Raw genomic sequence first — 15,896 nt, 5'->3', positions numbered from 1 at the left:
AGTAATATTCCATTTTATAGAAAAACCACAACTTCTTTATCCAGTTTCCAACGGATGGGCAAATAGGTTGTTTCCAAGATTTAGCTATTACAAACTGTGCCGCTATAAACATGGGTGCACATACTTCTCTGTGATATGATTCTTTTAGTTCTCTTGGAAAGATACCCAACAGAGGGATCTGCCATGCCCTTTTACCATGCCACCCTCCCTTGGAGCCAGCTGACTATGGACTGAAACCTCTACAAACAATGAGCCATAGAAAACCTTTTTTCATTATGGTTACAGGTATCAGATATTGTGTCCCCATGATGAGAAAGTGACTAGGACCTTATTTATGTAATGTTTTATTTTAAATCAGATTTGCTATTTTACTTAAAGAGAAAACTAAAAATGGCAAATCAGCATCATTTTCCATAAATGAAAATAACCACAACAAAAACAAAGCAATACTATGAAATCCTAGCTGGGAAAGGTGGTGCCAAGCCTCACGAGGGTAGCTGCACTTTGTTGAAGAAGGAGACGGGCGACGTAGGAGAGTGTTAAATTTAGTGTGAGGCTTTTTCCTTGTCCGAGGATTGGAAGAACATTGACTGAAGCCCCATTCTAAGTGTGTGATTAACGTCATCCGATGCTGAATCTGCACGCCACTCCCCGTTCTTCGCCAGCTCTTCTGCAGTGCAGGACCTACCACTTGTGAAACAGTGCACTTAGAGATTCGAGTCTGACAGTTAGTCAGGGAACAGTGATTCCCCTGAACCAAGACAGAAGAAAGATGTGCAATTTAGAACAACAACAACAAAATTAAGAAAATCTGAGGTCACAGATTGAACCCAGCTCACTCCCGTGGCACTGCGGCATGGGAGTCTTGAAACTGGAGTCAGATGTTCAGGTTTCTAGTCCTAGTGTTGCCATGAACTAGTCACATAACACCAGTAAATCTCCGCATTCTTTATAGTTATTTCCTGATATGTTTAAGCCTGTGATTTATTTGCCAAGAAATCAGTGAGCGAACAAAAGACTAAGGGTTTGCAGCCCAGAGGGAGAAGTCAAAGGAAATCAAGACAACAGAAATAAGTGCTTTAGGTTGCTGAGCAACAGTGAGGCCCTAGTGAGCACAGGCCAAATGCAACCGAAATATTCCAGAGGCATACACAGCCTGAAGTGGGATAGAAAGTGCTCTCCTCTCCATGTATAGGCCTTGGTTGAAGAGGCAAGAAGTAATAAAGAGAGTAAAATAAGTTATTCAAGCTATGTGAGTACATGGATTAATAAATTCATGTCTAACACCAGGCTTGATACCCACCTGGTAAAATGGTGCTGATTAAAATGTTTTTGTCAGTTAAGGTAGCCAAGTGCTTGTGGCAGGGAAACAGTGCTGCCCTAGGACACCATAGCCTGGCTTGTTTGCAATGCAGGAAAGCTGTTAGTGTAGGGTAGCTTTGCTTACCCTGCCCTTATGGTCTTCGAAGGGTTTAAAAAAATCAGTAGAGAACTAAAGATGAATCCTAGAGGATAGAGGTTTTGAAAACTCCAACATATAATTATGTTGTATATACTGTACTCATATAAAAAGCAGAAATATAACCAGGCATGGTGGGACACACCTGTAACCCCAGTGCTCGAGAGGCTGAAGCAGGACATTTACTATGAGTTTGAGGCCAGCCTGGGATACGTAGTGAGTTCAAGTCCAGTGTAAACTACATAGAGAGACTCTATCTTTTAAAAAATGTTTGGGTAAAAGTTGACTCAAGGCAGAGTAGAATCACGATCACTGGAGCCCGGGAAGGCCCAGGAGGAGGTGCACACTCGGAGGGGGAGGATGTGCCCTGCAGCACCATTAGACAGGAGTGCTAAGTCCCAGCGGTCACTACAGTCTGCAGTAACCTTTGTGTATTGGAGAAGAACTAGGAGAAAAGAACTCGGTCTCCTAACATGGAGAGGTGATAAGTAGATAGAAATACTAATTACCTTGCTTTGATAATTACACATTATATACATGTGTTGACTCTCGCACTGTACCCCACAAATAAATGGGATTATTGTGTACTAATTAAAAAGAAAAAAGTGCCAGGTGTGGTGTGACTCACACCCGTAATCCACTTACTCAGGAGGCTGGGCTAGGAAGATCACAAGTTCACAGCCTGGGCAACTTAGTGAGACCTTGTCTCAAAAGAAGAGAAAAGGGCTATGGCTGTAGTTCAGGAGGCCCTCGGTTTAATCTCAATGCTGGGGGGGAAAAAAGAATGAAATGAAAGGAGGGAGAAAAAGAGCAAAAGAAGTTAAGGATCATGAAGAAGAGTCGTATAAAATGATAAGACATTCAACATTTTATGTAACTAGATAAAAATTTCTACATCCGCCCTCAAAAGAATCAACCAAATCAAACTAATCATGCAACCGCTTAAAACAACAAAACCCCTGAAACAATGTTACTAGGTTTGGGAGCGATCCTGCATTCTAAACTTGGAGCGCCATCTGCTGGTAAATTGATAAGTTGTCTTTTAGTATGTATAGTTGGCGTTGCTGGAGAAGTTAGAGGATACTCAGTTACATTTGAATTTTTGATATATTACACTTAGAATTATAATCCTTCCAGTGACTCAGGAAATGTTTTATTGGAATCCAGATAACATGAGTATTTAGAATTACTCAGTTCACACTGCTTTTCCTACATAATTCTAGCATGGTTTGCCTTACCCATAAACAAACAAATAAGCTTTGTTTATTCTTAACTGAGCTCCTTTTCCTACTTCATGCATTTTTCTCCTCCTGCTGAAGACTCACATCTAAGCAATCTGAGTCAGTTATGGTTGATGAGTTAAAAACCAAAAGCAAATTCATTGCATTCTCCACCGTACCTTAATTCTACATGTCTTTAAAGAGATATACACCATATTTTATTTTTACACAGTTTTTCCTTTGTTGCTGAGGATCAGATCAAGGACCCATGCACATTAAGTAATTCTCTTTCACTGACTACACCTTATGTTTGCCATTAGTGATAGAGTCCATTGCTTTCAATTTTTAAAAAATACAGAAATATTCAGTGAAAAATCTCCCACCCCTGTCCTTCTGGCACCCACAATTTCCTTGATGTAAAATAAACCATTATAGCCTCCGAGCTTTGCAGTTATTTTAAGGAAGACCATTATTCTAAAGGAGAGCATGCAGAAAGCTTGTCTCTCACAGAAAAAAAAAAATTTGACAGATGACAGTAAAGGACATTTCTTCCATCAGAGCTGTGGGTTTCAATTTAATGAGTTAATTTTATTTTGCTTATGGAACAAATTAGAAAATATATCCTTGTCGGGCGTGGTGGCGCACATCTGTGATCCCAACACTCGGGAGGCTGAGGCAGGAGGATCGCTGTGAGTTCGAGACCAGCCAGGGCTACATAGTGAGTTCCATGTCAGTCTCAACTGCATAGTGAGACCCTGTCTCGAAAAACAACAAAACAAAACAAAACAAAACATATTCTCTTATATCTTGTATTTGAATGATTTCTTCTGGTTGCAAAGTCCAGTGAATTAAAAACCTCTGTTATATTTCAAGAGGGTTATGTTGCTCCATCAAAGTGGCAGTTGTACTGAGAATTTTTTTTCTCATTTTGGACATCTTTCTTTTCCTCTCTCTCTTGCTCCCTGTCTTCAGTTGTTCAAAGTCATGAAGAGCATTCTTAGAGCCTGTATTCATATGCCAGCTTTGTCTATTTCTAATTCTGAGTTAAATTAACCTTTAGTAACTTTAGGATCCCCTGTAGATTATGTATTATGCTTTTTTTATGAAGGTTAAATTAAAGAATATATTTGAATGACAATGCCGAAGCCCACCCAGGACACTACAATTGGACACGTTGGGTTTAGTATCCACACACACACCCCTGGGGGCTGTGGGACATGTCACTGAGAGGGTGTCAGAAGCCTGGAACTGGATTCAGGTTGTGGTTCTATAATGAAGTCATATCTCATGAAGTCAAAAAATAAAACTGAGGGCAAAGGAGCAGACAGGAGGAGCGTTGATTAAGAAGAAAAGAACAGCTCGCAATAATTGGGAAGGGACCCGAAAGTGGGTTGCCAAATGGACTCTTTATTGAGGAGGTTTTATACCAAAAAAAAAAAAAAAAAAAAGACCATGGCTCAGAGCCTAAGATCAACCTAAAAGATTAAAACAAGTGGACTTAAACTGGGCCTGTCAGGAGTGGAGGCACATAGCAAGCCTATGTCTGCAGGTGCCTCTGGGCCTCTGTCCTAAGCACTTTATTTAAATAACACAATGAGAGGATAAAACGTTTTCCAGACCGGCAGGAACAGCTTTCACAGTGGTCATCTAGCACCTTGCTGTTACTTGTTGTCACGTCCCTGGTCTGCCTTATCCACCTGCTCCTTGGTAACTTCTTACTCAGGCTCCCGCTTGTCTGACTGAGGTCTGCTCCTCCCGACTCTGGCTCGGGCCAGTGCCCCTCTAGTTTTCTGCTACCTTTGCCTAACCTGCCGGTCAGGAATAGCCTGGGGAGTTGTAGGAGAGTTCACTCTGGCTTGAATGTTGTCAGCATGCAAGGACAGCCCACGATTGCATATCTGAATGTTCACAGGGATGGCAGATGAGATTGAGGTTAATTCTAAAGGTAACAAATCACTAGTGACTCAGATGGAAGAAGAGTTATTTGATATTTTCTAAATTATACAGTGACCTTGTTTTTGTCTGTACTTAGATAAAAATATGAAGTGATCTTGTTTTTCTTATTCCCTCATGATCTCAGCGTGGCCTTGACCGGCACTGGGAGGGTATGCGATGATTCCAACAGGAGAATAATGGCCACGCTGCGAGCTCTGGGCCAGCTGCTGGCCAGCCACAAGTTTAAGACTGGTCTCTGGAGATCAAGGGCTCTTTCCTTTCTTAGAAAGAATACTGTAACAAATTTTGGTTACTCGTGGATTGCATATGAATTACTTGATGACATATTGTTCTCTCTCATCACTGGACAAAGACACCTAGAGAACGCAGGACATGGTGCCTTTAACTTTTAAACTCCCCTGCCATGGGTGGGTGGGGGGCTGAGCACTACCAAACCGGATGTGCCCTCCGTATCTGGGCTGTTGTGTCTCTGCTTTTCTCTTTTCTCTTGTGTCCTCCCTCCCTTCCTCTTCTGTAATCTTTCTGTGTGGCACAGTCACAGAGTGACTGCTTTATTGAAGGAAGCCAACACAGAAAGTTTAGACTTGTAAACATTTAACAGGGTTCAGGTACAAGTAGCCACTATTTAAAGTCTTCATTGTTGGACTAAAGACGTGGCACTAGCAAGGCCCTGCGTTCAGTCCCAAGCACACACACACCTTACTGAAAATTCTCTTCTCCCAGAAACTCTTTAGAGCCTCTTATCCTCCCCAGGTAAACACACACCCTCCTGGGCCCCCTCCTGGGTCACTATACAAGCACTGCAGAGCCTGACTGGCCGAGTGCAGAAACAGGGAAGTTTATTTCCACTTCAAATGCTCTTCTCAGACTCTGGGCGATTGTTTTCCAGATCTATTTTCTTCCCAAAGAACGGGCATAGATTTGGGTGGATTCGCACAATTCCCATAGTGATAGGCCTGGCTTTTAAGTCAATATTCTCTTGGGAGGATTAATATTCTGGAAAAAATATGAAAACCACTGCAGATGTGTGGAAGTTGTCAGAATCAAAATGGAGTCATTTGCGTTGAACAAAAAATAAGTAAAAAAGCAGGAGGTTGTGATGGAGGGGGGATCTCATGCACATGTCTGGGCATAACTATCTGGGAAAGCTTTGCTGGAACCACACGGCTGCACAGAGCCCATCACAGCCTGACAGGAGAAGTTCTCATGCAGGGTCGGCTGCCCAGCAGCGCTCACACTCAGGCTTTGTTATTGACCCTTGTACCCAAGGACTATTGTTTCAAAATAATTTACATAATCCTCCTCCTTTTGCTTTAACATTTCCCTTTGCTCGGCCTCCTTGAATATATACATTGCAAAGCTCTGCTACTCCCAAATAAACTCCGTTTCGGAGTGGCAGAGGTTTATTTAGGGTGGCAGAGGTTTCAAAGAGCTGACAAAGTAATACAGAATTGAAAGGCTAAAACCAAAGGTAAACCAGGAGCCCAGAAAGGTAATCAGGGCTGAGCATCTGCTGTTGTGCTGAGGGCATCTGACTGAATGAAAGAATGAGAACCTTCTTCTCCGAGGCCTGCTGGGGAGGGAGGTCAAAAATGAAACCTGGGGGCCCACAGAAGAAGGAAAGTCTAAGGAGAGAACTTACTCCCCGCAGCAGACTGGGAGACCGAAGGCCTACACTCTCAGGGCTAAGGGGAGCCATGAGTAAAGGAGGTCTTGTGCAGATGCTGTAGGATTTCGGGAATCTCAGGTCATAGAACAGTTGGTCTCCTGTTGATTGTGGCTGCACGGCTCTACTAAAAATAAATGTGAATCTCCTTCAGAGGAAAGGACTTTTCATCCATGCCTCAAATTATCCCTCCAAATTATTTTAGGCAGGCTGGGGGATGTAGTTTAGTGGTAGAAACTGTATATAACTCGTGCGGGACCCTCTGTTCAATCTCTAACACCGCTGAAAAATGATGACAACATTTTAGGTACGGTGGACAACATGCAGTGATAACGGGACACAAGAATGTGCTGCAACAACTACGGAACCCTAACATTACAGGACGAGCAAGGCCCAGTTGAATGGTAGTGTGTGTGACAAGCTTTGGGCTGGCACTTTGGCTCTCCTGTTACTAATAGCGATGGCATGGCATCAGCAGAACTGAAACGCACAGAGCAGAGCGGACGGGGCTGAGAGCTACACCCTCGGGTGCCTGTTAGACATGGACGTCGAGGCCTAAAGGAGAGTGACATCAGCAGGCTGGGGCTGTGGAACCTCAGAAATGACTGCTGAGAAATGACTAAAACTTCTGAGGACTGTTAGTCTTCTAGAACAGTCATTTTTTTTTCCCGGTACTGGGGATTGATTGCAGGACCTTGCCCTTGTCAGGCTCCACTGAGCTAAATCTCAGTCCCATTTTCAAATTCTTAAAGGAAAAACATATCTGACTTACCCTCGCTGGTTCCATTTGGCAAATAATAATAACAAATAATGATGATAACTAGAGTCTTTTGATGACTTCCTGTGTGCAAAGCACATCTGCTTTCAAGAATTATTTACCGTCAGCCCTCACAACAAACCCATGAGTTATGGGTTTTCCTTCGTTTTGTTTATTTATTTTTTTTTAGTCAAGGCCTTGTTATGTAGTTCATCCTGGCCTTGAACTCACTGTGTGAGCCAGGCTGGCTGGAAACTTGTGGCAATCCTCCTGCCTCGGTCTTCCAAGTGCTGGGATTACAGGCGTGCACCATGAATGACCCTCTGTAAATGGAGTATTATTACTAGATAAAAACACTGGTAAGCAGCCTAAGGTCGCTTAGATAGTAAGTTGTGCAGTAGGAATTCACAGCCAGGGAATCTAATTCTGGAACTCAAATACTTTTACGAGTATGGTGTTGCCCTGACTCTTCACAGTACCCTGTTAGTACTTGTCATAACCCTGTGGGAGAGATTCTGTCATTACTCAATGGATAGACTGATTGACTGATCCACTGTGGTGCTGGGCCCTGAACTCAGAGCCTCACACACGCAAGTGTTCTACCCCAGAGGCTACATCCTGGGCCAACTCTCATTTAGAGATAAACTAAAGCTTAGAAAAGTATTTCCTGGGTCACAAGGTCGTTTTTCCCTCTTTGTCCCTCTGCATTGTCTAATCTACTGCTAATCGCACCAAGTGCACTCTATGCCAGGCATTTTCACTCACCTCTTAAAGTCCAGTGCGGTATCCAGACGTGAGGCACAGCCACAGCGGGAGCACACTGCCCTGGGCCCTCACGAAGCTCACACTCGCATCCCAGTTTGAATAGTATGGTCCCACATCACATATGTTAGTTTCCCAGGTAGGGTTTTACAGACCCTGAGGAAAGATGCACTTACCGACTTCTGAGAGGCAAGAAAACCTAGGGTGAGTATCCCCAGCAAAGCCTATACAGTCTTGTCAGCTTGTTGTCACCCTAAATGGAAAAATATTCAACTAGAATAAAGGTGAGAAATGATTGGGAACCACTGCCCTCAAGGAACAACCACAGTGCCACATGTGATTTTGTATATGTGCCGTATCAAAATGTTCTCACCCTTGCCAGTCATGGTGGTGCATGTCTGTAATCACAGCTGGGAGGCTGAGGCAGGAGGGTTGTCAGTTTGCAGCCAGCTTGAGTTACATGGCAAGTTCAAGATCAGCCTGGACTACATAGCAAAACCCTGTCTCAAAACAAACAGACAAATGAACAAAACAGTCTCAGATTTAAGTTGCTACAAGACAGTTTTCTTTTGAGGATGAAATGTGTAGTTCTGGAAGGACCTATGATAAAGTCAACTATATTTCAGGGCTTCACTAATGTCCCAAAGGCAAACTGTCTAATTTTACTGAAAAACTTTGGAATAGCTTCTGCTTCAGTCTCTATGCAAAACCTCTCCTTTTAAATTTTTGTTAATTAATTTTAAAATAACATTACTTGAGAGAATACTCTGTTTAATCATTGTAAATTTCCCCCCAGAAAGCTGGATTCAATACAGGATCAATATAAATTCTGATTCTGGGAAATAAGCAGTACTCAGTACACAGGAGTCTACCTGTGATACATTGTACCCTGTCATGTCACAGGGCCTTCATCTCATCACACTGAGCTGTGTGTTTGGGCTGGAAACTCAGAAAACTTCTAAATGGAATTGCTACAAAGCTGTCTGGTTATTTGAGACAAGAACCCAGTGTTTGGCGAACCAGCTTGATCTTTGTTTCTTTGTTCTCTTCTTGAATCCTGCTGTTACGCCATTTTTTTTCAGCTACATAGTTTATATTGTTAAAATACATTCAAATCGAATCTGTATTCATGAAAAGTGTTCTGTATTCCTAATGAGTAGATATCTTGACATTACTCTGCTTCTAATAAATTTTCAAATATCAACTTCTGAAGAAGGAAATGTCTTAGATGTCACTCATTTCTTCTTTCTAGTTCATTTGGACAGAACAACTTAAAATTGGCTGTTTCTGAAAATATGTGGCAGTATATTATAGGTTTATTAAAATTCCTGTTACTATTCAAAATATCATAGAAGAAATATATACAGATAAAGATTAAGCAAATGCTATGAAAAAATTACTGAGTTTAATATACTATACAAAAGAAGTTTGTTATATTTTCACTCATTACCCTCAAGACAATTTCTGATTAATTTTTTGTTAAAATTGACTGTATTTACTGTAATTTCCTATTAATAAGCTCCAGTATTTGAAATTCATCATTTTGTACTGCCTAAATCTATGATCACTTATATTCCCTTTATATAAATGATGGTAGATAGCATACAATTATACATTGAAAATTTAAATGCTAGTTGTGCTAGCTTGCTATTACTATGACAGATACCTGTGATAATCAATTTATAAAGGGAAAAGATTTATTTTGGCTCACAGCGGTTTTGAGGCAGGAGATCAGGGTATGGCAAAGCAACTGGGCAGATAGGTGAGATCTGTGAATCCTGGAGATCCAGTACAGCTTCCCAGCCCTATACCTGGTACCAATCAGAGAAGGCTGTCTTCAGTTCTTCCCACACAAGATCAAGCAGGTTTTTGATAGGGCGGCCTGGATATGATGTCAGGATGGGGGTATAAAAGATGGCGGCCATTGGCCTCCTGACTGCTGCCTTCTTTCTTTCTTAGGCCTCACCCTGCACTCTGCGGAGAGTTTTTCCTTTCCTACTTTGATTTCCCCACACTCACTCTGCAGAGCACTTCCTTCTCCCTTCTTTTCTTACCTTTAATATCTTTAATAAATGTAAAAACTCACTATTTTGTTTCCTGACCAATTCTTTGTTCAGGACAAGAGCCTAGAAAGGATCCCTGGGAAGAGCACAGCACCCCAGAATCCCAGGAACCATTGCAGTCAGTGATCAATGGGTCCCAGTGCTTTGGGGCCTGTGGCAAGGAAGTACATTACTGAGGGACTGCATTGCAAAACCAATACCTCACCTCCTGGTAAAGAAGCGAAAAAGAGAAAGAGGAAAGAGAGAGATCCCACCAGCTTCCCCAAGGGCATCCCCCAAATGACTGGAAGCTTTCCTAGGCCCCACTTCTTCGTTTTCAGCACCTTCTGATAGCACCAAGCAGAGACCAACACTTCAATGCATGGGCCTCAGAGGACATTCCATATCCAAATTATAGCACTAGTATATGCATTGTGTTAAAATATTAACCCCAAATGAATTAAATATCCACATTTAAGAGCCAAAATTATAAAACCCTTAGAAGAAAGCAAAATATTATGCAAAGGTACAAGAATCCAATGATGAATGTAACTGTACCGTATACTTAAAAAGTACCAATAAACTCAATATTAAAAAAAGAATACATAACAAACCTTTATGACCTTGTATTAAGCAATGTTGCTTAGATATAATCCCAAAAGTATAGGCAACAAATGAAAACAGGTAAACTGGGCTTCATGAAAAGTTTAAATAAGCCAGGCATGGTGGGGTACTTGGGAGGCTTGAGTACAACCCTCAGTATCTCTCCCCCAGAAAGGAATTGAATGACAATCATCATTCAGACTTTGCTTGGAATCTGGTTAAGTAAACAAGACTAATGCAACTGAAGCAGTTAGGGAGCAACTGTGGCATGTATTTTTGAACCAAATAATATGCCCAGGCTCTTAGAATCATAGTCCTGCATGTTCCTTGGGACTCCTCTACTCCACAGTTCTTTTTTCTGGACTTGTCTTTGGCAGAGTGTGATAAAGTTTCACAAAGGGGCAAACACATCAGACTGTTAGCAGATATGTAGCAAGTTCCTACTATGTGCTAGGCACCTAATTCAAATATTACAAAAATGAAAATTAGGCAGTTTAGCGATGTGTATTTAGCACTATAGGAAGGAAATTATAGGAAGTGATTGGGACAGTGTGAAGCTGTTAAGCAGCTCCTTCTCATTGCAGAACTTCACTGGTTCTGCCCATCCTATGATAACTACATTAACAATCTGAGAGGAAAAGAATTTGTGGTCAGGACATACAAATGTCCCTCAGGGTCTCACACAAATATATATATATATATATAATTTTTTTTCTATTATCAATGAGATATTCCAAGCAGATGCTGGATGCTGTGATCAGAGACCAAGCTAAGCATTTACAATCAGTTATTAGCTGTGTGACCTAGGACAAGACATTTAATCTCTTAAGCCTCATGAATATAACAATATTTCCTACCATGTCGAGTTGCCCTGGGATTAAATAAGGAAAAAGTTTCAGCGTTATATTTGGCACCTCATAGTCTTCAATTAACATTAGATATGATGTTTTGGGAAAAAATTAACTACCCTTTCTCTCTAACTACAAATCACAAAATAGGCATCAAGTTCTTGGAGAGGCATCAAGTATCTTTTCTTTTAAATAATGTCTGTGATGTTTTCACTATTATTTTTCATTACGTAGTTCTGAAAAAAGAAACACCTAAAAAGTCTTTTAGTTAAAAAGTAAATTTTGGATAAAAACAACATGATATTCTAAGATATATTTTTAGACATTATCTTGCAAGTTTCCAAGTTCCCTGAGATCAGAGTGGGAGAAATTCACATGGAGAAAATAAGAGAAGATTTTAGGCTTAGAAAGCAGAGACAAGGGGGACAATTGTGGCAGCCCTGGAAGGTTTTTATGAAGCCTTCTGAGAGCATTCAAAACACTAGAAATTCTATGAATGAATCAAAACAATAAATGAGACACTGAGCAAAGCAGCCTTTTGTTAATATTAATTTTTGTTTGTACTTCTTTTCTGTGGGTGATACTGAGGATTGAACCTAGGGAGTGCTGAGCTACATTTTTTTTGTTTTTGTTTTTGAGACAGTTTTCTATGTTAGCCAAGCTGACCTTGAACTTGCAGTCCTCCTGGCTCAGCCTCAGAATCCAGCACTTATATAATTGGAAATATATTCCAGAAAATAGCATAAAGTTTTATATGAAAATCAATTGACATATATATAATTTATTGAAATAATGTAGTCCATCTTATGGCCTGGGTCTTTGAGTTGAGAAGGCAACCTTTCAAAGTAAGGGAAAATAAGGTTGGAGAGGGTTTAATAATTTGCCTTGAGTTAGTTACTGAATATTCTTATTTTAAAAGTTAGTAGTAGAAAAAAAGTTAGTGGTAGATCCAGGCTCAGTAATTCCCATTGTCAGATGCTGAGGATGTCTGAATGCCTCAGAGACAGAAAGTGGATTAGTGGTTTCCAGGAGTTAGAGGGTGTAAGATGGGGAGGGTGATTGTTAACGGAGAAGATTTACTGATTTAAATCAAGGTGAAAAGAACACACCCAACTGCTGTCTTCATGGAGATTAGTGTCTCTGCGGGAGACTGAAAGCTAAAACAATCATCACAGTTCAACTTGATAAATTTGATGAGGGAAAACATGAGGGAGCTGGGTCAGCAGCATCTATTTGAGACGTGACTTCTAACAATGAGTAAGTCAGAGGAAGAGGACTGGGAGTGGCAGGACATCAGCTCTGGGATGCTGGCAAAGTAAACTGTATATTCAGAGGCCCAGAGATGCAACCGTTCGTGGCATACTTAAGGAACAGGGAAAAGTTAGGTCAGTGGAACCAGGATGGGAAACAAGAAGAGTGTGATGAGGGGGTCAGGTAACAGATGCGACAAAACAATGGGCCACCGTGAAGAGGTTCGGAGGAAGAAGCAACACGATACATTTTACTTTCTGGAGCATGGCTGCAGAATGAAGAATGGGTAGGGATGAGGTGAGGCAAGGAGACTGGTTAGGAAACATGGAGGATACTCCTGGTAAGAGAAAACCTTGCCACCAGGGTGGTGGCAGACAAAGAAAAGATACGCTGGAGGTGGAATCAGAACTTGCTAAGCAATTGGAATGAGATAGCAGGAAAGAATCAAGGGTTATTCCAAGTTTGTGGCACATCTGGGGCCATTCATTGTCTCCTCCCTCTCCCAGAAGGAGAAGAGATCTGGGAAGATTTCACTTCTCGAGGGGTAAGGCTTGAGTGCCTCTGAACCCATCTGAATGAATGTGTCTCTGGAGAAGGGTTGGCCCAGGGCCATAGATGCGTGAGTCATTGCTATAGTTTGTATCTGAAATGTCCCCCAAAGGCCTGGTCCCCAGTCTATAGTGTGATGGGGCAGTCATGGAACCTTTAAAAGGTGAGAGCTGGTTGGAGGGAATTAAGTCATTGAGGGTGCACTCTTGAAGCAGATTTGGGGACCCTGGCCCATTCCTGTCTCTTTCTGTTGTTCTACCTACATGAGATAAGCAGGCCTTCTCCACACACCATGTACTCTAGCCGTGATGCACTGGCTACCACAGGCCAAGCAACCATGTATGAAAGCCTCTGAAACCATGAGCCCAAACAAACCTATCCTCCTCTGAAGTTATTTAGCTTCGGTATTTGCTGTAGTGACAGAGAGCTGACTAACACAGAAATCAACCTGAAAATGGAAATCGAAATGGTAGGAGATGAGATCCTGGAAGAAGTCAGATGGGAAGATAATGGAGACTTCTGGGAAGATGATGGAGTGGTGAGCTGCAGAGAAGCACCCTCTGCAAGATTTGTTGTCCAGACATTGAAATATAGCAACATGAGGAAAAGAAGAAGGAGGGACATGGGTCCTCAGGAGCCAGCAAGGATCTGAAGTGAGAATTGAGGCCCACAGGGAGAATAAAGGAGAAGGAGAATAAAGGAGAAAGAGAAGAGCGAGAACAAGAACAGGATGAAAGAGGTGGCAAGCAGTACTTGCTACCTAAGCCCTAATTCACTGCATGTGTGGGGTGGCTCAAACGTGCAGATGCACAGTGAATACTGGTGACCTCAGAGGCCTCCATGGAGAAATGTACCACTGGAATGTAGCAGTGGATGCAGCACACTGCAGTGGCTGGTGAATTATTCAAGTTCAGACATCCCCAGGAGAGGAGCCAACAGAGCTCAGAACTTGGAGCAGCTGTGGGTTGGCTCCATATAGTGGCTCCAAGGGTCAAGGTGAAGGGAGCTAAATTCAAATTGGCTGGAGGTCAAGGAGCCTATCTCAAGCCAGCAGGAGGCATACAGAGTGTTGCAGGCTGAACAAATCAGTTTCCAGCCTCACAGCCAAAACCCAGCCTGAACTTCAGTGGAACTAAAGGTGCAGAATTGCTGAGATTATCTACTACCCTGCTGTAAATCTGTCTGACTTGTCAGGATTGATCAGCATGGATCTGGGCTCTGTCTGCCCACTCTATCTATTAGTGACAGCAGAGATGTGCCTTGAAGTAGACATTTTTTTTCCTTCTTTCTGTTTCTGTTTTGTTTTGTTTTTTTCTTGATTAGTTTATTCTTATTTTTATATGAGTGTCAATATTGTTTGTAGGTTTTTGGTTACTGTTGTTCTGTTCTTGTTTTTATTTCTTCCTTTGCTGTTTCCCCCTTGTCTTCACCAGTTTCCCAAAATTCATGTAATCTTCCTTTGTTCTTCAGCCTTGCTTCTAGTCTCTTCTTCTATTTCTCTATTTTTTTCCTCTAACCCCTTTTAAATTTTCTCCCCTGAGGGTAAAATCACCATATTGAGTGCATATATACTGTATACAATTTTCTGTTTCATTATAGATTTTGTTACACAGCCACAAATATAATTCATGTAGTTAAAAGTGGCAAATTAATAGTTACAGGCTGGAGATGTAGTTCAATGGTGCTGTGCCTTCCTGGCAAGCTCAGTGTTTTGAGTTTGATTCCCAGTACCAGGGAAAACAAATAAATAGTTACCACAGTTTGTCATTTTCTAGGCTGTGTTTGAGAATCTTGGGATTCAACTACCAGGAACAGAAACAAGTATGAAGTCCACAGAAGGGTGGAGCTGGAGCCTGAAAAGCAGACAAAGGTGAGGCTAAGAGGAAGGAGGAGAGTCATGGGATCACTGTGTCACAAGAGCTAAGGAAGGGAACAAGTAGTAAATGTGTCTAATGATGAAGAAAGAGAGGTCAGTAAGATAGAAACTAAAAATTTCTTTTGATTTTAGTAACAAGAGAGTTGTTTGTAACTTAGAAATTTCTGTGGAAACCTAGATTTCTCTAAGTGGATGAGTGGCCCGAAGAGAAGGCAGTGTAAAAAATTATTTTAAAGGAATGAGTCTGAAAAGTGGGGCTGCTGGGCAGAGGTTGGTAGCTCTAGCAGCTGTCATGGTGTATCATGGTCTCACAGAGCCTTTGATCATGGTGAGTGCTCTGGGGCTTTCTGGGCTTCGTCACACCCTGGTTTATTCCTAAAAGTATCAACTGGGGAGTTATCATCACTATGTTGGCGACCTGTTTAGTTTGCTGCTATCTCTTTTAGTTGATTGCACTTCTAGCCCAACTCAACCTTCTCTTTGGACCACTGTTAAAAAATGAAACCATCTGGTATCTGAAGTGTCATTGGGCCGGGCATGGTGGTGCACACCTGTAATCCCAGCACTTGGGAGGCTGAGGCAGGAGGATCACTGTGAGTTCAAGACCAGACTGGGCTACATAGTGAGTTCAAGGCCAGTCTCAAATATATAGTGAGATTCTGTCTGAAAGAAAAAAAAAATGTCATTGGCCTTGAGGAAGAACACATGCTCCATGGTCCCCAATTACTGAGGTCATGAAGAAAATTCCTTCTGCATGCAAAAGCACTTCCAACCCCAGGCCACCTTCTTTAACTTGCCTGTTTTGGGCATCAGCTACCTTAAACTAAGTTCATGCCATCTTTGTGGGTTTTTTCTTTTTCTTTCTCTCTCTCTCTCTTTTTTTTTTTTTTTTTTTTTTTTTTTTTTT

General features: G+C 41.7%; 1 pseudogene; it reads left to right on the top strand.

The window, feature by feature from the left end:
* Positions 1–15,281: 15,281 nt before the first annotated feature.
* The window catches only part of LOC104862936, a 2,239-nt pseudogene continuing 1,624 nt past the window's right edge, over positions 15,282–15,896 (top strand).

The sequence above is a fragment of the Fukomys damarensis genome, unplaced genomic scaffold (genome assembly GCF_012274545.1).
Source record: "Fukomys damarensis isolate Sample0158 unplaced genomic scaffold, DMR_v1.0_HiC HiC_scaffold_35, whole genome shotgun sequence".
In the NCBI taxonomy this organism is placed as follows: Eukaryota; Metazoa; Chordata; class Mammalia; order Rodentia; family Bathyergidae; genus Fukomys; species Fukomys damarensis.
Note: the sequence above shows the minus strand (reverse complement) of the source record. Positions and strands in the feature narration are given on the sequence as shown.